At 37.9% G+C, this 9,991-nt stretch overlaps 1 protein-coding gene across 11 annotated transcripts in view; it reads left to right on the forward strand.

Moving 5' to 3' along the window:
• The window catches only part of EVI5 (ecotropic viral integration site 5), a 239,151-nt gene that overhangs the window by 53,494 nt on the left and 175,666 nt on the right, over positions 1-9,991 (forward strand). Inside the window, exon 1 of one of the 11 annotated variants that reach the window (XM_061411191.1) lies at positions 9,396-9,776. The exons of the other annotated variants lie outside the window; for them this stretch is intronic. The gene's annotated coding sequence lies outside the window, so the exon portion shown is untranslated. Of the gene's footprint in view, positions 1-9,395; positions 9,777-9,991 lie in introns of those variants that run through there. 11 annotated transcript variants of the gene reach the window in all.

Consider the following 9,991-nt stretch of genomic DNA (forward strand, 5'->3'; position numbering starts at 1 on the left):
AGCTTGTGACCAAGTGAGTACCTCATGATGTGCATGCGCAGTGCAATAAATGATCTCAGCTGTTCCGTAGTCTGTTCACAAAATGTGGGGCCAGAGAGCCTGAACATGGCATCTTGGCCAATTTGCTCTCTCCCCACAGTACTTCCCAAGTGGTTGCACCAGTTTACATTCTGACCAACAGTGTACTAGGGTTTCCTTTTCTCCACAACCTCTCCAGCATTTGTTATTTGTGGACTTAAAAAAAAATTAACTCAATTATCTAAATAATATAAAAAAAATTATTTTGGCCATGCTGCATGGCACATGGGCTCTTTGTTCTCCATTCAGGGATTGAACCTGCACCCCTGCGCTGGGCATGGGGAATCTTAACTGTTGGACTGCCAGGGAAGTCCCTGCTTGTAGATTTTTTGATGATATGTCTCATTGAGGTTTTGATTTGGATTTCCCTAGTAATTAATGATGCTGATCATCTTATGTGCTTGTTAGCCATCTTTATGACTTCTTTGGAGAAATGTCTAATCAGATTTTTGGCCCACTTCTTGACTGGGTTCTATTTGTTTTTGTTGGGCAGGCATGGAGTTGTATGAGTTATTTGTGTATTTTGGATATTAACCTGTTGTTGGTCACATCAGTTGCAAATATTTTCTCCCATTCCATGGGTTGGCTTTTTTGTTTTCTCAGTGACTTTGTTTATTTTTGCTTTTATTTCTTTTGCCTTAGGAGACTGCCCCAAGAAAATATTGCTACAACTTATGTCAAAAAGTGTTCTGCCTTTGTTTCTTCTAGAAGTTTTATGGTTTCAAGTCTTCTATTTAAGTCTTTAAAGCATTTTGTGTTTATTGTTGTGTATGGTGTGAAGGAATGTTCTAAACTCATTGTTTGGCAAATAGCTGTCCGGTTTTCCCAGGACAGCTGTCCGGTTTTCCCAGGACCACTGTTGAAGAGACTGTCTTTTCTCCATTGTGTAGACTTGTGTATACTTTGTCATGAATTAATTGGCCATAGGTGTGTGGGTTTGTTTCTGGGCTCTCTCTTCTGTTCCTTTGATCTTTGTGTCTGTTTTTGTGTCAGTACCACTCTGTTTTGACTACTGTACATATAGCTTCGTTCTTGCTCATCAAGACAATTCATGAAAAGAGTAGTCTTGTTGACCTATTACATTCGTTTTGGTGACAATATGGATATATATGAAATATTATTTTTATTTCTTAAGGAACCTCTAACATCTAAGTGGTTAATAATCCAACAGTATAAAGATAATATGACACAGGTACCACAGGGTTGGAGGTTAAATTACGTGATATCAAGTATCTGAGTGTAATTTACTAAGCACTTAGTAAATATTAACTGTTATTACTTTGCTAATGAATGCTAAAGTATTCAATTAAGTTGTCTCTCAGTATCTGCAGGGGATTGATTCCAGGACCCCATGGATACCAAAATTTGGGTATCAGTGACACAGTATTTGCATATAACCTACACATATCTCTGAATACTTTAAATCATATCTAGGTAACTTATAATACCTAATAAAATGTAAATGATGTGTACATGTAGTTATCAATGAATGCAAATTCAGTTTTTCGCTTTTTGTAACTTTTTTGGAATTTTTTTTCCCCTTCTGTATTTTCTATCCTTGGTTGGTTGAATTGGTGGAAGTGGGACCAGCATTTATAGAGTACTGACCCTAAGAATGAAAAGTACCATAGAAATGGAGAGAAAAGTAAGAACACAGTTACAAACACCTTAAAGAATGAATACTGTTTGGAAATAGCATTTCTCAAAATATGTTTGCCTATAATGGTGAAAAAAAGGATTTATGGACAGTTAAGATTGGAAAGTACATTCCTTTACCTTCTGTCTTGACAGTAATATAGTAATATAATTCCTACCTGTACAATAATACAGTTCAGTCTGTGAGAAGTTGAATAATTAAAAAAAAAATGTCACCTAATCTATAGGACCTCTTTAAGCAATATGGTTCACCACTGCTTGGAAAATCTCTTCCTAAATAAAGCATCTAGAAATGCAAAAATCTTTTTAAATGCAAAATTGTATTTCCAAGAAGGTAAGGGAAATACCCCAGAGGAAAAACAGTCAGAAACTGGAAACCAGATGGCCTTCAAACCCACCTATGTATTGTATAAATTATTTACTTTTTTGAATAATCAATAAAAAGCTGGAGTAGCTATGTTAATTTCAGACAAAGCAGACTTGAGAAGGAAAGTTTTCAGACATTATGTATTGATAAAGAGGTTAAGTCTCCAAAAAGGCATAGTTCATGAGGCAAAAGCTGATAGAATTTCAAGGAGAAATAGACACATTCACCATTATGGGTGGAGTCTTAAGCACCTGTTTTTCAGTAATATAGATACAGCAGGTAGAAACTCAGTAAGGATACAGGTGAACAATACCATCAGTCAACTGTATTTAATGATGTTTATCTGATAACCACTGAGTATATGTTCTTTTCTGGCATCCATGTATCAGTCATCAGATGCACTATATTCTGGGTCATATGGTTCATGTGCTCTCAGACCACAATGGAATTAAGTTAGAAATAATAGAAAGATAGCTGGAAAATGAAAATAGAGATTAAAAAACACATTTCTAAATAACACATGGATCCAAAAAAAAAGTCCAAAGAAAAATTTTGAATATTTTGAACTGAAGCAAAATGAAAAGTAGCAGAAGCAGTATTAGAGGTTAGTTTAGAGCATTTGAATGTATTTTAAAACAGAAGAGAGATGCAAAATGAGTAGTCTAATCTTCCAGCTTAGAGAATCAGAGAAAAAGAGGGATATAAACCTTAAGCAAGTGGAAGAAAAGAAATTAAAATTAGAGCATGAGTAAGTAAAACTGAAAACAGGAAGACAGAGAAAAATCAACAAAACTATTAATAAAAGTTGGTTCTTTGAAAAGATTGATAAACTTCTAGCCAGGCTAACAAAAACCAAAAGACAGAAAGACACAAATTACTAATAAAAGGAATGAAAGATGTAAATATCTTTTTTTAATTTAATTGTGATAAACTCCTTACCCTTGAACAACATGGTAGTTAAGGGCACTGACCCTCGTACAGTTGAAAATCCATGTATGACTACCATTCAACCTCTGTATTCATGGTTCTGCATCCTTGGATTTAGACAACCACAGATCTTGTGGTACTGGATAGTACATACTTGTTGCAAAAAACCTGCATATAAGTGGATCCACTCCCTGGTGGCTCAGATGGTAAAGAATCTGCCTGCAGTGCAGGAGACTGGAGTTTAATCCCTGAGTCAGGAAGATTCCCTAGAGAAGGAAATGGCAACCCACTCCAGTATTCTTGCCTGGAGAATTTCATGGACAGAAGAACCTGGTGGGCCAGAGTCCATGGCGTCTCAGGGTCACACACAACTGAGCAACTAACACAGACACACACGGTACAAACCCGCGTTGTTCAGGGGCCAGCTGTACATAACGAAAGTTTACCATTTTAAGCATTTTTAAGTGTACAGTTCAGTGGCTTTTTAAGTGCATTCACTTTGTTATGCAACCATCATCACTATCTACTTCTAGAGAACCCATTAAACTTCCCATTTCCCACTTCCCTGGCAGCCACCATTCTGCGACCTGCCTCTATGAATCTGACTGCTCTTTGGTACCTCTATAAGTGGAATCATAGAATATTTGTCATTTTGTGACTTGCTTATTTCACTTGGTGGGTCAGACGGTAAAGCGTCTGCCTACAATGCAGGAAACCCGGGTTCGATTCCTGGGTTGGGAGGATCCCCTGGGGAAGGAAATGGCAGCCCACTCCAGTACTCTTGCCTGGAAAATCCCATAGATGGAGGATCCTGGTAGGCTACAGTCCATGGGGTTGCAAAGAGTCAGACATGACTGAGCGATAGAACTGTTTCACTTGAAGTAATATCTTCAGGGTTCATTCATGTAGCGTATGTCAGAATTTTTTTTTTTAAGGCTGAATAATATTTCATTGCCATTTAAAAAATCCATTCCTCTGTTAATGAACATTTGAGTTGCTTCTGCCATTTGTTTTTTTTGTTTGTTTGTTTTATGAATTGATATTTCATTTCTTTCTTTCTTTCTAAAGAAATTTGCCATTTATTTCTTTTTTTTTTTTTCAAGTATGTTTTTTTTTTTTCCGTCTAGTCAAGGCTATGGTTTTTCCTGTGGTCATGTATGGATGTGAAAGTTAGACTGTGAAGAAGGCTGAGAGCCGAAGAATTGATGCTTTTTTTTTTTTTTTCATTTTATTTGGTTGCTGTTTATTAATATAAAGCTGTACAAAGGTGATACAAATTTCTGTCTTGAAAATTTTATTGGTCTTACTTTTTTTTTTTTTTAATATTTCAGTAAATGTTCTATAGATACTCTTCATCTGATTTTCAACATAGCCATTTGACACAGCAGAATAAGCCTGCACACTGTTCTGTTCCTAGCCACATGTTTGTACAGTGAGCTTTATACTGTTTCCAATAAATGTTTTACTGAAACCTAATTCTAATAAATACTTCAATAACCTGCTTTTATGAATGTAACTAAATTAATCAGAACAATATTTTTACCTTGGTTTTCAGAGTAAAACACGTATAAATAATCAAAATTCTTTAATTGTCAACTAGAATCTTTTTTTAGTATTTTCACTAAATTACTGATGTTTCCTCTGAAACATATAAGGTTTTTAATGACCAGACTTTACAGGTGAGACATTTTGAGTTTCTCTCGGTTTCTTTCTTTTTTTTTATTTTTATTTTTATTTTTTTACGTTAATAAACTTCTGTTTGATTTTGTCCTGCTATTCTGTCATTTCTTACAGAGATCCTCAGCTAAGAACTCAAAAGGGTAAAGGGAAATAAGCCTCTATGTCACCCTAAGTCAGCTTCAATAATTGCCATAGTGAGCAGTCTTTTTTTTTTTTTTGGGATGAAATGTCCTATAGCTATCAATTAGGTCTAACTGGTCTATTGTATCGTTTAAAGTTTGTGTTTCCTTGTTAATTTTCTGTTTAGTTGATCTATCCATAGGTGTGAGTGGGGTATTAAAGTCTCCCACTATTATTGTGTTATTGTTAATTTCTCCTTTCATACTTGTTAGCATTTGTCTTACATACTGCGGTGCTCCCATGTTGGGTGCATATATATTTATAATTGTTATATCTTCTTCTTGGATTGATCCTTTGATCATTATGTAGTGACCTTCTTTGTCTCTTTTCACAGCCTTTGTTTTAAAGTCTATTTTATCTGATACGAGTATTGTGACTCCTGCTTTCTTTTGGTCCCTATTTGCATGGAAAATCTTTTTCCAGCCCTTCACTTTCAGTCTGTATGTGTCCCCTGTTTTGAGGTGCGTCTCTTGTAGACAACATATGTAGGGGTCTTGTTTTTGTATCCATTCAGCCAGTCTTTGTCTTTTGGTTGGGGCATTCAACCCATTTACGTTTAAGGTAATTACTGATAAGTATGATCCCGTTGCCATTTACTTTATTGTTTTGGGTTCGAGTTTATACACCATTTTTGTGTTTCCTGTCTAGAGAATATCCTTTAGTATTTGTTGGAGAGCTGGTTTGGTGGTGCAGAATTCTCTCAGCTTTTGCTTGTCTGAAAAGCTTTTGATTTCTCCTTCATACTTGAATGAGATCCTTGCTGGGTACAATAATCTGGGCTGTAGGTTATTTTCTTTCATCATTTTAAGTATGTCTTGCCATTCCCTCCTGGCTTGAAGAGTTTCTATTGAAAGATCAGCTGTTATCCTTATGGGAATTCCCTTGTGTGTTATTTGTTGTTTTTCCCTTGCTGCTTTTAATATTTGTTCTTTGTGTTTGATCTTTGTTAATTTGATTAATATGTGTCTTGGGGTGTTTCTCCTTGGGTTTATCCTGTTTGGGACTCTCTGGGTTTCTTGGACTTGGGTGATTATTTCCTTCCCCATTTTAGGGAAGTTTTCCACTATTATCTCCTCAAGTATTTTCTCATGGTCTTTCTTTTTGTCTTCTTCTTCTGGAACCCCTATGATTCGAATGTTGTAGCGTTTAATATTGTCCTGGAGGTCTCTGAGATTGTCCTCATTTCTTTTAATTCGTTTTTCTTTTATCCTCTCTGATTCATTTATTTCTACCATTCTATCTTCTAATTCACTAATCCTATCTTCTGCCTCTGTTATTCTACTATTTGTTGCCTCCAGAGTGTTTTTAATTTCATTTATTGCATTATTCATTGTATATTGACTCTTTTTTATTTCTTCTAGGTCCTTGTTAAACCTTTCTTGCATCTTCTCAATCCTTGTCTCCAGGCTATTTATCTGTGATTCCATTTTAATTTCAAGATTTTGGATCAATTTCATTATCATTATTTGGAATTCTTTATCAGGTAGATTCCCTATCTCTTCCTCTTTTGTTTGGTTTGGTGGGCATTTATCCCGTTCCTTTATCTGCTGGGTATTCCTCTGTCTCTTCATCTTGTTTAAATTGCTGAGTTTGGGAGTCCTTTCTGTATTCTGGCAGTTTGTGGAGTTCTCTTTATTGTGGCGTTTCCTCGCTGTGTGTGGGTTTGTACAGGTGACTTGTCAAGGTTTCCTGGTTAGGGAAGCTTGTGTCGGTGTTCTGGTGGGTGGAGCTGTATTTCTTCTCTTTGTTCAGTCGCGCTGTGGGGAGGGAGGGAGGGATGCTGCAAACAAATGACACTGGCTTGCGCTCGCAGTGCCTCAGCCACACTGGGTCTGCCCCCGCTCACGGCGCGTGTAGCCTCCCTGCCCACACTGCTCGGGCTCTAGGTTGTTCCGCTGGGAACAATCCGAGGCTGGCCCTGGGTTGCATGCACCTCCCAGGTCCAAGCCACTCAGGTTCAGGCACTCGGGTAGTCCTCAGAGGCGCAGACTCAGTTGGGCCTGCGTTTTGTGTTCTTCCCAGGTCCGAGCAGCTCAGGTGATGAGGTGTTTGGCGAGCGCCGATGCTGCGACTTATTGCCTCCCCGCCACTCGGTTATCTGGGTGTAAAACCGGCGCACCTTCTCAGGCAGATGTTGACCGTCCAGACCCCCAATAAGTTTTAGTTAGCAAAGAAGCCAGTTTTATAGATAATGTCTCTCTGGGGCTGCGATTGCCCCCTTCCGGCTCTGGCTGCCTGTCACCGGAGGGGGAAGGTCTGCAGCCGGCTATCTCTGTTTAGTCCTTTGTTCCGTGCGCAGGCTGGCAGTGTCTTAGGTTAGGGCTGGCTTTTCGCATAGTAGATATCCCACAGTCTGGTTTGCTAGCCCAAATTATTTCGCTCAGATAGTGCTCAGGGTATTCAGGCCAGATTCTTACTCTCAGCGATGCAGCCCGCGCCGCGCGTCCCTGCCCAGCCCCCGCTTGTTAATGGCGGATGCAGGCGTCTGCGCTGCTTCTCCGCTGGGGGAGTTACCGTAGGGCTCGCAATCTGCGAGTTTTAATTGTTTATTTATTTTTTCTCCCTGTTATGTTGCCCTCTGTGCTTCCAAAGCTCGGCACGGATTCGGCAGTGAGAAGGTTTCCTGGTGTTTGGAAACTTCTCTCTTTTTAAGACTCCCTTCCCGGGACGGAACTCCGTCCCTCCCTCTTTTGTCTCTTTTATTGTCTTTAATATTTTTTCCTACCTCCTTTCGAAGAGTTGGGTTGCTTTTCTGGGTGCCTGATGTCCTCTGCCGGCATTCAGAAGTTGTTTTGTGGAATTTACTCGACGTTTAAATGCTCTTTTGATGAATTTGTGGGGGAGAAAGTGTTTTCCCCGTCCTACTCCTCCGCCATCTTGGCGCCTCCCCCATTTATTTCTTTAGAACACTAACTCATCAGGTCCTTTCTGAATTAGTTTGATAATTTGATATTGCTATTGGATAATGGAACATTGGGCTTCATGATTTTAATTTAGACCACCCTTGAAAATGTAGTGAGTGCTTCCTTGTGATTTATTAATAGTATAATATAAGTAATAATAAGTAATGCTTTTACAGAGTGTTGAATCATGTAAATTGGGGAGTTTTGAGGGAAATTAGATTTCCACCTGTCAATATATTGCGTTGGCCAAATTAACATCTTATGAAAACCCTGAATGAACTTTTTGGCCAACCCAATAATTCCTAACTCCTCTCCCTACTCCAATAATAGTAGGAACTTGGTAAGTGATTTCAAATGAAAGGAGAGAAAGAATTTACTCTGATTTCATGAATATGTGATGAAGTTGAAGTCATGAGTTGTGTACCCAATAAGGATATAGGCTTTTGAATCTGAGACCTGATTTCAGTTTCTTTCACTAGCTATGTGATCTTTGACAAATTATTTTACCTCTCCAAATTTCCTAATCGGTGAAATATGGAAGGTAATTTTTACCTTTCAAAGTTACTTTGACTAGGTAATATGCACAAAACGTTTACCATGGTACTTGGCACACATGGCCATTGTTGGAATAGGAGAAAGATACCTATGGGTGGAAAAAGCCTCATATAATATTCTTGACTACTAAATTTAGGAAAGTCAACCTTCTGCCATTTGAATATTGCGAATAATGCTGCTATGAACTTGGGTGTATAAATATCTCATTTAGTCCCTGCTTTTAATCCTTTTGGGTACATTCCCAGAAGTGAAATTGCTGTATTATATAACAATTCTATGTTCACTTTTTTGAGGAATCATCATACTCGTTTCTGGGCATCCCAGGTGACTGTGGTAAAGAACCCGCCTGCCGATGCAGGAGACACAGGAGATGCGCGTTTGATCTCTGGGTTGGGAAGATACCCTGGAGGAGAACCTGGCAGCCCACTCTAGTATTCTTCCCTGAAGAATTCCGTGGACAGAAGAGCCTAGTGGGCTACAGTCCATGGGGTCACAAAGAGTCAGACATGACTTAGCAACTGAGCAAAACAAACAGAGTATTTTCATTGCCATGAAAGTCCTTTGTTCTCTGCCTGTTTGTCCCTTCTCTTGCCCAACTCCTGATCTTTTTATTGTCTCTCCAGTTTTGTCTTTTCCAGAATGTTATGTAGTTGGAATTAGAGATTATGTAAAACTTTTCGGATCGACTAAATCCTTTTAAAATTGAGATATAATTCACATACCATAGAATTCTCTTCTTTAAAGTGTTCAGTGGCATTTAGTGTATTCACAAGTTGTATAACTGTATAACTGTCTCCAATCCCAGAGCATTTTCATCACTCTGGGAAGAACTGTACCCATTAGTAGTCATTTTCCATACCCCTCCTTCAGTCTCTCCAGGTCACTAAACTCCTTTCTGTCTCTAGGTTTGCTTCGTTTATGTAAGTGGAATCATACGCTGTGTGGCCTTTTGTGCCTGATTACTAAGCCTTTTTAATGATGGCTTTAATCTTTTCAAAGTATGTTCATGTTTGAAAATAAATGCATAACACCTCTGTGAGGTAGACAGGAACTTTGTGACAAACTTTGTGACATAGTTGCATTGTCAGATTTATTGTGTCTTCATGACACAGTTTAACATAAGATGAGGGAAAGAGGTTGGGAGGTGGCAGGGTAGAGATTTGGAAAAGTAGAGTTAAAGAAAAAATAGGACATGATGATATATGAAAAATAACTCAGTCCTGTGGGATTTCTACAACCATGAGTATTAAACATTATTAAAGTGGAACTGCAGTTAGATTTAAGAATTTAAAATGCTAAAGATGGGTTGTTGAGCCTTCAGTAGTTACAGACTGAATTTCATTTCATCAAGGTTGAAAGGATATCAGGATTGTGTTCTTGGTTATTCCAAACTCTTTAAATGGAAGCCTGTTGCTACAGTATGTAGAGGGGTATGATAAATTTATTTTTTAAAATAAATTAAAACAAATAATACATGTCTTTTGCCTTTGCCACAGTTAGCTGGAGTAGAGAACTTTTATATAAGGGAAGTGTAAAGCTTTCTTTAAGAATTATTTCCATATGTATTTTAAAATTGAAGTATAGTTGACTTATAGTATTTCAGGTGTATGTAAAAGTGATCCAGTTATATATATATTCTTTTTCA

The sequence above is a fragment of the Bos javanicus genome, chromosome 3, assembly GCF_032452875.1.
Source record: "Bos javanicus breed banteng chromosome 3, ARS-OSU_banteng_1.0, whole genome shotgun sequence".
NCBI lineage: Eukaryota > Metazoa > Chordata > Mammalia > Artiodactyla > Bovidae > Bos > Bos javanicus.